Here is a 12,548-nt window from a genome sequence, read left to right as displayed (position 1 = left end):
ACCACTTTCTCAGAAGACAAATAGATATGCTGATGATCAGAGACAGATGAACCTCCTGTCTAAATTTACCTGCGAGAAAACTGAAGCCTGACTTACTCTCCCCTTGTAACTAAGAACTTGAAGTGCTTTTCCAGAGTCAGTAAAGATGGCTTCCCATGGCCTTAAGATAACGAAACGCATAACACAATCTGACATTAGTATGGCATTGCTGCTCCTCTCTGTATTTCGGGCACGTCAGTTGGACCTTGAACTGGTGCTGCAGCCATGGTTGTAAAATATACAGGTCAAGAAGGACATCTTTACAAATGAACCAGCACACTGGACAAAACGGGTCTTGTGGTGGAGCCCTAATTGAAGATAATACTTGAGCCTACATTCTACTGCAATACAAAACTATCCCTTGTAGTTTAGGAACTTTAGGAGCAACAAAGATCTATAGAGTAAGATGAGATATTTAGGGACATTTGAGTTTAACTATCTGGAATGTATGTAGTCTATCACTTACTTTCACTCCCTGGTGAGGTAGCACAGTTGCTGTAACCTTTTTTATTTTGGTGCAAGAGTGACAGCTTTTGGTGATACACATAGATTACCACTGAACATAAGATGCCCCTCCTAAATGTGAGGGGTCTGGGGAGTGGATGCAGACCAAAAGTCCTGCAGAACAGAGGGTAGGAACTGACTTTTCCCCTGGACCTGGCTGTCAGGGCCCATGTTGTAACCTGGTAGATGACTAGAACAGGTACGCCTATGGCTAGAGGCGTTGTAGTGGCCTTGACTCTGGTGAAATGAGCCTGCAGACCTTCAGGGGGGCATCTTCTTGCCCACTGTGTAGTAGGTCCTCTTCTGAATCGCCTTCCCCTTCTTTGTCTCCAAGAAACCTACAAAGACCTGATAATTCACTCAATGGTCTTTTGTAATCTTTTGGTGTAGATATGATCAAGCCTCTCCTCCTTTAAGGGGTGAGGCATTGGTAAAAATGCTGGCAAAGTAATTTGCTGGCCAACATGGAAGGGAGTCAAGATCTTTAGTAGGAAGTCCATCATAACGTGCAGTACCATTTTGACTTGAAAGCAAGTTGTGTAGTGTGGATGGACCAAACGCACCTGCCGTTCACTCACACAGCACGATGACATAACTGCAGTGAGGAAGACGGTCTTAAATGTTAGGACCCTTAATGAACAGCGGCGCATAGGGTCAAAGGGAGTGCTCATGGGAAATGTTAAGACCAAGTACAGATCGCGCTGGGACATTACAAAAGATTGGGTGGGGGTGGTGGGGAACATGCAAATCAAATGTTTTATAAAGCGCATTACAGCCAGTGACATAAATGAAGACAGATGGACCAGTAAACACAGAAAGTTGAAAAGAGCTGACAAATAACCTTTGACTGACCCCTCGCAAGATCTTGCTTGGATTACGTAAAAACAAAAAAGCAACAGAAAGTCTTGCTTGCAAGGGGTCAGTGTTTCATGCACCACACCAGGCAAAAAATGTGTCCCAGTGCCCAGTGTAAATCAACTACTAGGAAGGGCATTTGCCAATGAGGAGTAGGTTGAGAAGACTTGGATGCAGGACCATGCCCTGTTGCTGAGTCAGGAGATCTTCTTGCAGCCTCTTGAAGCAGAAGCCAGATCCGAGGGTAAATACTAGGGCCCGTATTTATACTTTTTTGTGCCGCATTTGCGTCGTTTTTTGACGCAAAAACGGCGCAAACTTGCAAAATACCATTGTATTTTGTAGGTTTGCGCCGTTTTGCGTCAAAAAGCGGCGCAAATGCGGCGCTAAAAAAAGTATAAATACGGGCCTAGGAAACTCTGCTACCACACTCTTCTGGACCAGTGCAAGGTGATAAGAATCACTTGATCCCAGTCTTTCTTGGTATTCCTCCGCACTCGAGGCAGCAGAGGTAGTGATGGTAAGGCATACAAGAGTCCTCCTTTCCATTCCACCCAGAATTAGTCTCCTAAAGAATGCCATGGGGGAAACTCCACAGGTCAAATGTATTGATACTGTACACTGTTGATAGTGGTGAACATAAATAGCTGCCTGTACCAAATTGTTGGAGAAGCACTCTGCAAACAGCATCCTGCCCCAGTCCCACTACAATCAAAGAAAACACCGTCCACAGAGCCAACTGCAAACCAAGATAAGGCTCTCCATCCACCTCTCACAATACGAAATACAAACACAGCCCACATGGCTCATGCCACAGACAACAAATCTTTTATATCCATTGACCAGTAGCAGAGCAGGCAGCAACAAACTCAAAACGACTTTTAGTTTTCATGAAACTTTGTCTGGGTGTTGTCCCAATCCTCTGTTTGGTTTTCTGAAATACTACAGGGCTATTCCCCATTTGTGTCATATTATCGATGGTCACATTGAGATTCATTTCACATGCTGTCTCCTCACTACAGTTTCCCCAATAGGAGACAGAATTAAAAGAAAGAGAAAAATGTGAGTCGCCTTCTGCCCACCACCACCACCTACAACACAACGGACATACAGCATTTGTAACAAACACTGGAACAATTTATCTACTGTACCCAGCTTGGAAACAATACTTACTGAAAAAAACCTGTAGTCATGAACAGAATGGGACATACCATCAAGAAGATTATAAGCCCTAGTTATATTTCTCCCTTGAATAGAAATAAAAATATGTGGATGCCAGATTAACCATTAGGGTTTTACAGATGCACAATCTGTTCTTTGTGCACGTTGGCCACCAATAAGATTAATTCCTTTAAATATAACACCAACTGCAACAATAAAATAGAGAGCTTTATAAACGGTTGCTTCACATATGTGGTTTACATGATTAATTGTGGTTGCAAAAGACCTAGGTTGGTAGTAGTATCAGGGAGCTGTGATTTGAAATCATGGAACACATGAAAACCAGTTGCGAAAAAGATGTTTCATATCCATTAACCTTGCATGATTGTTCAGCCATGGAAAGGGAATTGTGCTGTTTCCTTGGTATTGATCTCATTCCAAGTGATTAACGGGGTGGAACTAGAGGTCAAGCTTTAAGGAAATGTGGGGTGAATGGATATGTTGCCTTACCTCACTTGAATTTGGACTACGGAGCATGAATTCCATCATTTTTTGTAGGCTGTGTGTTCCTCCCCACAGATTGTTTGTTGACATTTCATTTACAAAATTATCAAATGGATTGGATATATTTTGTTTATGAAGCAGCTGGAACATATATGTACATATAGTCATCAAGTACACTTTCTTGCACACCATTGACATTATGGGCTGTGAAATACAATCAATCAGGTTTGATGGCAAAATGGATTGGTCACATTAGAGCATGAGAGTTTGACTTCCTGTCTTAAAATATGAGACTTTGACTTCTTTGACATAAATTGTTTCTTTTAAATTTAAGGACATGGTTATTGGCAGTGTTGGATGTTTAGGTCATCTTTCCTTTCATCTTAAAGGATCTGAAACTAACGTATATGGCAGTGAACTATGACATTATTATTTTGAACTTGTAACTTGATTAATGAATGTTAATCAATTGTTATTGACTGCCATTTGTAATCTGCTACTAGAAGCATAAGGTTAGTTTTCTGTTTCAAGGCGACCGCAAACAAACTGTGACACCCATATGTATTTTAATAGCTGTGATCAGATGTTAACATCTGTTTTACTGCATGTATATTGGTGAGCATGGGAGTACAGCACCTTTTTGATACAACACCTTAAACTTTGTTTTGATATTTGGCGCAAGAACATGAATTTTAATATATTTTAAGCCATTCCAATTCAGTTATTGTTGTAAGAGATAGTTACATTCATTCCATTATTGCATAAATGATGGCAGCTTCCTCGTTTAAGATGGCCATCCATTGAAAGATTCAGGTATTGACACTGCTTCCAAGTCACTGATTATAAAATGGGGATTATTGGTTTATGGCGCCCTTTTGTTCTAGGAACATGATACCATGGCACAGCTTTCTTGAGAGGATTAAGGTGAGGTTACATGTGTTGGATAGCAGTATAAGAATTTATAGTTTAGGTAGTTGGAGTCATGCTGATTGTTATTGGTATTCGTTATTAGACCATGTTTTATTTAGTTACATTTGTCTGTTCTGCATTAGCAATAGTTTGCTATTTTTCTCAGTGTTGAATACTAGGAAGGGTCTATGGAACCTATTTCAAGACGTGTAAATTCTCAGGTCTTTTTGGGGTATTGTGGTTCCAAGAAAGGCAAAACGATCCAGAAGTGAATGCCCTCCTGATAGATTATTCTATGAATCAAGACCTGCAACAATTTAGCCAAGAACGACCCCCCCGGAAGAAATCAGCTTGAGCTAAATCGTCAACATGTACCCTTGCCAGAGGGGTTCCTATTGCAGGATACTATTTCAGCTGCATGAATGTTCCTTCACACATTCGTTAAGCATTACTGCTTGCATTCTGAGGTTGTAGGGATAACCACTTCACTAGATTTGTCTTGCAGGACTGCCTCCTCTGACCATCCATAATCCTTCCTCGTAGGGAAGGTATTGCCTGGAAATGTATTCTACAAGTGAGGAACTTGCAAGTAGAAGTATCCTTTAGAAGAGAAAGTTACTTACCTGTGGTAGTGATCTTTCTGGTGGATACTTCATCTGCAGATTTCTCCCTGTTTGGATGTTTTATACAGAAAGATTAATAAGGGTCTAATTTAAGTTTGGTACTGCACTACTTAATTTTTACAAATTGTCTTGCCTTGAAGGCTTGGAAAATATGGATTTAAAATTATGTTGGCGAGCTGGAGTGAGCGCTATGTGGCATTGTTATCTTTGTCTGATATCAGTTCCAGCATCAAATTGAAGCCAACACCCTGTAATGGCAACCTGAGCGAGTTGAAGTTTCCTGATCCGGTCCGATGCCTGGGAGTATTCTGCTGGTGAGGAATCTGCAGGTAGATCCACCAGAAAGCTCATTACTGAAGCTAAGTAATTTTTTTGTTTTTCTGCCTGCTGATCACATTCAAGATCAGTTCTTCCATCACAACTCAAGGTGGGTCACTATTAAAGCCTGGCTCCTGAAAATGTACATTTTGGACCCCTGAATATCCCACCAGTATGCAGACGTGATGTGGTGCAGGAGAAGGGTAGGAGAGATCCAGGTATTCACCATCAATTACCACTGAGGATAAATTCGAAGTTATTGAACATGACTTCAGATTGATGCCACAACAAACTAGTCATGCTGTGTAGTTTTTCCAGTCGTACTTCCACATCAGAGAGGAGGCCGTAGTCCCTGTTGACATATGTGTTATATTCTGCATCAACTGGACAAGAGGCAAAAGTACTTTAGACCCACTTTTCCTCTCCTTTGCTGCCCAGGAAAAGGCAAATCAGAACATCAAAAGGTGGATCTCTGCCTGCATTACATACTTTTATAGAAAGCAAATGACTCACTCACAAAGAGTGAGATGGGTATGTCTTCCACAGCAGCATCCTATCAGGAAGTCTCCCTCCATAATGCCAGCAGAGCGGACGTGTGGAAGAGCAGGCATACGTTTACCAAACACTACTGCTTGGACCTGCATAACTTGGCTATTTGTGGCCCACTCAGTTTATTGTAACCTAATTGATAACAGTGAACCTGCTTCCCTCCTTCTTAATATATAAGAACAGCAATGATGTGTTGTGCTGCTTGCTATTTTGATTCAAGCATGTGAATGAATGAAAGATCCAGGGACGAATAACAAAGAAGCCACACAGCTGTAACTAGAGTTTTCCAGCTTGCTGCACTTCCTAGGTTCACATGCGACAGTTTCTTCTCCTCGTTGAGAGGCAGGCTTTGGGTTTCATTCAGTCTTTTCACTAGTAAGTTATGAAATCTAAACTGTGGTTATCCAGAAAGCAAGTGGACATCTCCGTACATATGACCTATTGGCTGAAGTTAGGCAGTTTGTAAATGAGGTGAAAGTGCTACCAAATAGCAATATTGTTCATTTCATTAACACCATTTACTCATGTGTTAAAACAATGGGACCCGTACCGAGGTGACAAGAAATTATTAAAACACATGAATAAATGAAAAATAGTCTTACGGGAACACTGAAGCTACTGGTAAGCAACCCGGTAAGCAAGATTTGCAAATCTTGGCTTCGGGTTTGTTTAGCATTTGTATTTTTGAATTATACTGACTTGAACAACAACTTCCAATGTCCATTTTTCATGCAAGAATCCTGTGAAACAGTTCAGAAAAGGTAAAGCTGAATATTCTTCCATACATCTTTCTGTGATATTCCCTACTGTGATGAAAATTTGGTTCACCGGTGCTCACTTGTTTCCTTTGATATTGTACGTTATCTGTAATTTAAAAACTCTAGCACTGTGACTCATTTGTGAACCACTTCTGTATTCTGGACCAATCTGTTCCATTATACAACAATGCTATAAAATACAATGAACTAAATATCAATCTGAGGTGTTAATTGGTAGTAAAGTTCCTATTACTTCTACCTGTAGATGCTTGAGTAAAATCATAGGTACTACTGTGTGATTTCCTACTGTTTGAGGCTGATAAGCAGAGACGCTTGAATTATGTATTAGGGGAGCACCAATAATGAAGCAGGGTTTACTATATTAGGGGGCAAGAAAAGTCAAATTACGTAATGCTGCACTTTATCAGTAGGATTTATTATTTTGGCATTTTTACACGTGGTAATTCTGTCTGGGCAAAGATTTCACCTCATTAGTGTCAGTTTAATATCTAAATATAGAAATTAGAAAATCAAAGATGACCATTTAACCTTTTCAAAGGGCATTCTGCTGTGCCCAAACACATGTTGCTGCGTTTTTAGTAATTTTAATCCGTCTGACCTAGAAATACATTTTTTTGTTGAAATCTACAGATTATGCTGCACATTATGGATTATGTGGGAACTGCAGCAAATCCATAACTATGGAAAAAACCACAGCCATTGAATCACCTAATTCCAGTGGGCAGACAGATTATGGATAATGTGGCAACCGCCGCAAATCCATAATTATGCCAAAAAATGCAGTGGCCGTAGTATCTCATAATTTCAGTGGCCCCAACAAATTACCTTCAGTCACAGGATTAAAGTTAGTTAAAATGTTATGTTCCTTATATAGCATATTCTGGGATGGAAGTGGCCAACAACGAAGTACACAATGCAGCAATTAGCAAAAAGCCGCAGAGTAAACATGGAATTCAGTAATATTTAAATAGAGACATAGTGATAATACTAAAATACTCAAACCGATCTGCGGAGAAACCACAGAAATGCCTGCTGAGCTAAAAATGTAGAGACCCTTTCCCTGGTTGCCTTGTGTATGATGGCCTTCCAAACACACATGTGCACTTAGGTTTCTCCGCCCCAGGGTTGTGTCTGAGAGGCAGTCACTGCCGCTCAGACCAATCCTGACACTGCTTACATGGTATTTTAGCATGTAAGCAGCGCCAGGATTGCTGGGGAGCATCTTCTGGTGTCCCAGTGAATGCTGGGACACCAGAACAGGAGAAAAGGACGAGAGAGGCGGCAGGATAGGAAAGCGGCGGGAATGAACGGTTAGTTTTTTAAAAAAATTCTTTATTTCCGGCCTCGATCCCTTCGCCTCTAACCCTTGATATCTGCGGCAGCCACCACTGACGAGAACTTGCATTTGTTTTTGGCAAATCTAATGTCTCTTTGAGTTTACGATAGGCCTCAATGCTTTAATTTTCTGTATCTAGTAATGAAATCAACAATAAGGCCCTCATTTTGAGCCGCTCTGAGTTTTATGGTGCAGGTAAACCCCAGTTTGATAAGGGATTACAATTTCCGGCTGTCCAGAGTTTATTGCACCAGGTAGTGGCTGGTTGTGATCATGTCTGCACCCTATTCATTTCAGCTGGTCAAACCTGATAGAATTTAATGTGAGTAAAAAAAGCCTGGCATGCACTGGGACATGCCGATTTTGTGGTGGTAAACATTATAGTCTGCGTGTGCCATTTATCACACCTTATATATTCTGAAACCCTGATGGCTCATATTTTATTGGCTGCAATAAATGTCAAATACTCCTATGATACACCTGTAATTATGCCCCTAGGGGGTGTACAATTTGCATTTACCCCGCATTCAGATGTACAGTGTTTACTTATGTAGAGTAGTGTTTCCCAATTGGTAAGAAATTCTAATAAAGTGAAGATGTCAAGGATGTTAACATTTTGACGGTTTCAAAGACAAGCTCTTTACTATGGATTATTTCTTGCCCAAGAGATAGTGTCCTGAAGAAAGAACACTTCTCAAAGAAGTCCCAGGGAAAGAACACTGGAAAAGCCTATGGACCTGATTTAGAGTTTGGGTGGCAGGGTACTCTGTTGCAATAGCAACAGCGTACTGTGTCCACCAGACTATTGGTCTGCCTGCCTTAGTTAGAGAAGAGCGGGCCAAGAATTTCAGTCTATTGAGCTCCTGTTTTCTTCGTCAACTGAAAGCTTCCTCCAAAAGCCCAAAAGTGGACAGTTTGATGTCCTTTTTTCTATCCATTAGTGTTATGAAAAACCAGGAGTGAGGGACAGAAAAAAAACCTACCAGGGTGTGGGGGTCATTATATTTTAAAAAACAAACTCCCTCTTTGGGAGTTTGATTTTTTTTAAAACACAAAAATTTTTAAACGTTTGGTGGGTGTCTGTCAAAACCGATAGCAGCTGTTCAAACCTTTTGTACCTTGAAAGGATCAGCAATGACAGGGATTCCTTTCAATATATGGAGATGAGCATTGAGCCTGCAGTCATATCTAAATTTGGCAGACAGTAGTTTGTCAAGTTGGAAGAGGTAATATTCAACCACCTGGATGGAAAGAGGGGCTGGTTTAGAGTTTGGTGGAGAGGGTACTCCATTGCAGCATCAAGAGATTGCCATCTTTACCAAACAGAAGGTCCTCATTTAGAGTCAGCCAGACCTTAAGTATGTCAATGGCAGAGACTGACTCGTCTGCCGACATACACCTCCGATGGCTGAACAGAGTAATGGCCATTGGAGGTTTGGCCATTTGTCCGCTTGCCATATTTTGAGTGGGAGTGGATGGACGAATTACAAGTGTTGACTGTCCATCACAGCCAGGTAAAACTTTCGGTCAAGGGGTAGTGAAAACTGGAAATTGAATTCTGCGCTATGGGACAAAACTCCCATGGTGGGTTGGGGGGATGTTTTTTTATTTTCAAAAACCATATGGCACTTTGTTTTTGAAAAAAAACAAAAAACTGAAAGTTTGGCATACAGCCCCGTCATGTTGACGGAGCTATAGGTCAAACTTTCAGTGTATTTACAGGAGCCTCTGTGACAACAGTTCCTGCCAATGCAAGAGATGTCTGCTGCGCCAGCAGATATCTCAAAATTTGACTGGTGAAGTACCCTTCTCATGGTGGGATTAAAGTAGTCCACTATGAAGATTGTACTTGATTCATCCCCCAAACTATAAATTGGGCCTTTAGTAGCTTCCACCAAAGTCTAATTCAGGCCCTGTTTTCTCTGGGGTATTTCAAAGCTTAGGCCAGAACTGGTAATGATATTACATAGATGTATTGGTCGTGCATTATTCAAAAATAGTTTTGTAAGCCTTGATCCAATATACCAGCTACAATTATTCCCATGACGAAAGCAGATGGTGTGGTGTGAAGGATTGTGTTCTGAAGCACATACACAAAATCAGTAATGCACTCTCAGGAGTTTAACTAGGTCTGCATGCCACCACAGTCCTCGCAGGAACCTGGGACACCAGTGAAAATGTTACGGTCAGTGCTGATAGGGTGGCTTGAACACACCTGCAATGAGAAACTGGTGGCTGAGATCAATACTCTCTGGACTTAAATTCTCACTAAAGACAATTTCACGTTGCACGGTTGATCGTATCAAGAACGTATAAACTGTGATATTTGAATGCAGTAGAGCTCCTTTAGACCTAAAATTTACACCATTCCACCCTAGTCACTGTGATTATTTTACATCCAAAAACACAGGAAAAACACAGTCCAAGATTAGAAGTTTGCTAATTAGACCATAGATAACCTTTAAGCTCAAACAGCCCTACTGATTGAAACATCATGACTCTACAAACACACGTGGTTTGGAACAATGATGTTACACAATCAGATCATATTCAGCCTGGGGAAAACTGAAACACTCACTTGTTGATCCAGAAAGAACTACAATACAATCTAATTTGATGGACCATCCAATATCAACCTCGGACAAAGTGAAAACCTCAGTGATAATGGACTCCAAACTAAACCTTAAATCGCAAGTGGATAATGTCACAGAGTCTCATTCTTCACAATGAGGATCTTAAACCCGAGCCTTATCCTCTCACACAAAATTTAGACTTCCCTGATCCTTGAACCTGCAAATTCACTAACCCTACTAACTAAAGAAATGACTAGTTGAAAAGCAGTTTTTCACGAAAGGTGCTTTATATTGGACTTACAAATTTGTTCAAAGAGAGCATACATCAATGCTGCAGGGATGGTATTGAGCTCCTAGTAAGGTGGCATTCTTGCTTTAGAAGGCAAAACCTTGTAATGGCCCCTTATAAATTCCTTGATTATTCTGGTGGAAAAAAAAACTAGATTTCTATTTTAGGTTCCTATAAATATTGAAATAGTTGAAAGATGTATAACTTTGATGGAAGCAAAGGCTAGATCAGAATTTGCCAATCCTAACTGACATGGCAAAAACTGGTATGCCCACATGGGTCCCATGGTCACTGTGCAACTTAAACCATGCTGTAGCAGGCCGATGAGCCCTAATTAGTGTGAAACTGATCCTCTGTTGCATAATTTTCGGTTCAGGGAGGACCTAGCCTGGCAGTTCGAGCTGGACTGTTCCCATTGGAGCAGGGGCAAGGCTGATTTGCATGTGGCCAGGTCCAAACTGAGATGTCATGAAGGACAAAAAACGATGGCCTGGGATGCAGCCTGAGCGATCGCCAGTGGCTTAGATTAATTCAAGCATTCCAACTTTGTTGTTGTTGCAGTTGACTCCATTAGTGTAATGGGTATACCCAGATGTGGGTGGTGTGCTCACTGTGCCACTGCAACCATGCTAAACCCGGCTGATGAGCCCTAAACATGGCAAAATCGGTCCTTGGTTGCTTATGTTCTGGTTCAAGGAGGTCCAGGCCTGGAAGTTCGGCTCGGTTGTTCCCACTGGAGAAGGGTCAGCCTCATCTGCATAAGGAAGCGCCCAAACTGAGGTGGCTTGGTGGGCGAAAAACAATGGACTGGGATGCGGCCCAAGTAATTGTCAGTGGTGAAGATTAATTTAGCATTCCATCCATCACCTTGTTGTTGTTGCAGTTTATGATAATACAATTGTCATTGGTCTTTTATGGCGAGATTAAAAGCCAGGGAAGCGGGTCTGCTATTTATGGCTTTTGTGAAGATTGCAAAGATCTAGAACCAGGACTACAAGTGTCTATTTCTAATGCAATGTAGGCTCTTCATTGACACTCCTAAATGTCAAAATAGACTATACAGCAAATCCTTAATTTCCTGTGGCTGCCAGCAAAAAGGGAAATCGGTCAACAAGCCTAATTCCTAATAGAACTCCAACAGGCTCTTTTAAAAAGCATAAACTAAAATGGGTCCTTGGGGTGCCTTGACCTTCACCAGACTCAGTAAATATTTAGTCACAGGGATCTTCAATAGGAAAACTTGGTGTGGTTCTTTTCTACAGGCTGTCACTGCTGCAAGGTGGACTTTGATTGAAGTGAATTGCAGCTTAGCTTTCTTGTTGGCCGCTGATAGAGTTATGACCTAGCTGTTAGCACCATAAGCAAAATCGTTTTTCATCTGAAAGCACAAATGGTCCTTGTTTAAATTCTCTTGCTTCGTTCAGATTTTCCATACATTCTTGAAGGTTAAGTGCCGTATTGTGTTTCAGGAGCCACACTAGCAAAATCAGCAACCCTAGTTTTGGATGGAATCATTGGCCTTCATAAGTCTCTTGGTGATTTGTAAGACATCTGAAGTACATCTAGGAACCAGCAGTGTCTTAACCAGTCAGAGCCAGTGAAGATAATTGTTGCTTTAGAGGTTCTCAAATTCAACAAATGAAATAGAGGGACAGGGTGCTTTTTGGTTCTTCAAATGTTAGAAGTATTGGGATGCATCCTTCATGCATGTTAAGCCGTAATTTGAGTTGTGGATACTGTTAATGCTTTTGGGAAATTGGGTTTTATTTTTTAAACTGACTAAGATTCAGAAACCTTGCCTTTGATAGGCCTTTGAGGGTGCTCCTCTGTATTGGACATGCTGAACTCTAATCCTGTCTAATGTATGTTTTGATATAAAGCATCCAGGGATCCCTGCATGAGGCAGAGAATTGTCGTAACATTTTGACTCCATTGAAGATTCCCAAGGTACGGAACCGGGACCACAATGCATCTGATTTCTTTTGGCAATATTCATGAACTGCCGGGGTCCATTTACACTTAACAAGAAAGCAATTACTGCCGCAAGATTTTTACCATTTTTCAGGCATTTCTAAGTTAGACTGCCCTGTGTTTGTGCTCCCAACCTAA

Source organism: Pleurodeles waltl, chromosome 12 (genome assembly GCF_031143425.1).
Source record: "Pleurodeles waltl isolate 20211129_DDA chromosome 12, aPleWal1.hap1.20221129, whole genome shotgun sequence".
Classification (NCBI taxonomy): Eukaryota; Metazoa; Chordata; class Amphibia; order Caudata; family Salamandridae; genus Pleurodeles; species Pleurodeles waltl.
The sequence above is the reverse complement of the archived record's forward strand: the minus strand, read 5'-3'. Positions refer to the sequence as shown.